This window comes from Sardina pilchardus, chromosome 13, assembly GCF_963854185.1.
Source record: "Sardina pilchardus chromosome 13, fSarPil1.1, whole genome shotgun sequence".
In the NCBI taxonomy this organism is placed as follows: domain Eukaryota; kingdom Metazoa; phylum Chordata; class Actinopteri; order Clupeiformes; family Clupeidae; genus Sardina; species Sardina pilchardus.
This window is the reverse complement of record NC_085006.1, coordinates 10,055,560-10,057,095: the sequence shown is the minus strand read 5'-3', so window position 1 is coordinate 10,057,095 and position 1,536 is coordinate 10,055,560. Positions and strand designations below refer to the sequence as shown.

Here is a 1,536-nt window from a genome sequence, read left to right as displayed (position 1 = left end):
GACAGCACAACCGGGGAGTTGCTGGAAATCTCCATGTCTCAGTCTCATGCTCTGTGCATACCAATTACGAGGAGAGGAGATGAAGAGACCATGGAGAGAGAGAGAGAGAGAGAGAAAGAGAGGAGAGAGAGAGAGAGAGAAATGGAGGGAGGGAGAGAGAGAAAGAGAAAGAACGAAAGAAAGACGTTTGGTGGGAGAGTGAAGGAAACCCAAGACGAGGGAGGCGAGAGCGACTAAAACAAACATGTCAAGTGTGGCTGGAGGAGAGCAGAGGACAGAGAGAGGACTCCGGGAGGCTCTGGGACACAGAGGGACTGGAGGGGCACGCAATGTCTTCCTCCAGCAGCCTCACAAGCAGGTGATCAATCGAACCCTGCTGGCACCTTTCCCACCACAGATAAATGCCACACAGCCTTAAGAGAGAAAGAGAGAGTTTGTGTGTGTGTGTGTGTGTGTGTGTGTGTGTGTGTCTGTCTCTCTCTCTCTCTGTGTGTGTGCGTCTGTGTGTCTCTGCTTGTGTGTGTGTGTATATATAGATATAGAGTTGTGACTCAACTTTGGCCACCGGAGATTAACCAGCGTATGGATTTATATGACTAAGTAGCTCCGGTGTCCCCCGTCTTCATCGTGTTTGGGCAATGACCTCATCCCTCATTTGGCCTCGAGAAACAGGGGATGTTTCAGGGGATGTTTTATGGAGTGTGTGTTTCAAACATATCTGTAAAAATCACTACTAAAAATGTCTTCACTTAGTACCACTAAGCACTCTTGGAGACTTCTAAAGCACCGCTGCTTGAAGCACTCTTCAGAACATTTACCATCCATTACACCCATCAAAACATTTATGGTTCTACAGCAGAGGACCGTAATGAGCAGGTGTTTATGATCCAAGCTCCTGTTCCTGACTAATGTTTCACACCACCTGATCCAGATTCACGCCCAGCGATCTCACGCCGACGGATTTTCTCACCGTTGCCTTGCTCCCCCGACGCAACGAGGAACAACAGAAAAACGCGGCGGCTGTTTACCATACGTACTATGCTCGAGCACGCTCACTGCGTCGGAAATGTGAACACGCATAATGGAAATGTCAAATCAGCTATTGTACCTGTTTAACCTTTCGAAATGGTTTGCATATACAAAGTGACGCCAACCTGCATTTTTATTGGGAGTCACAACCGTGACCTTAGCGATGTTTAGTGTCTCACTGTAGGAGAGTTCAAGAAGGACTCTGCTTTCTTAGCCGCCCCCCCCACCCCAACCCACACCCACCCATCGTTACATTCTTCCATTCCAACAAAACGGGCAAACTAGATGTGATAATCCCACAGCAACCCATCAGAGCCAGTTGCTATTAACAGGAGGCATCACTTGACACACCACCACATGCCTCAAGACACACAGCCATTCCATTATCGGTGTTCAACATTTAATAAGTCCATTACCAGGTATCTGAGAACAGCTTAGGAGAGCGCGAGCACTAGACCAAACCACTTCTCGCTGCAGCATTAGCCGTTCGCACTATTAGAATGTAAC

The 1,536-nt window shown here is 48.2% G+C and overlaps 1 protein-coding gene across 1 annotated transcript in view; it reads right to left on the bottom strand.

The window, feature by feature from the left end:
• dph1 (diphthamide biosynthesis 1) overlaps positions 1 to 1,536 on the bottom strand; it is a 71,141-nt gene that overhangs the window by 14,127 nt on the left and 55,478 nt on the right.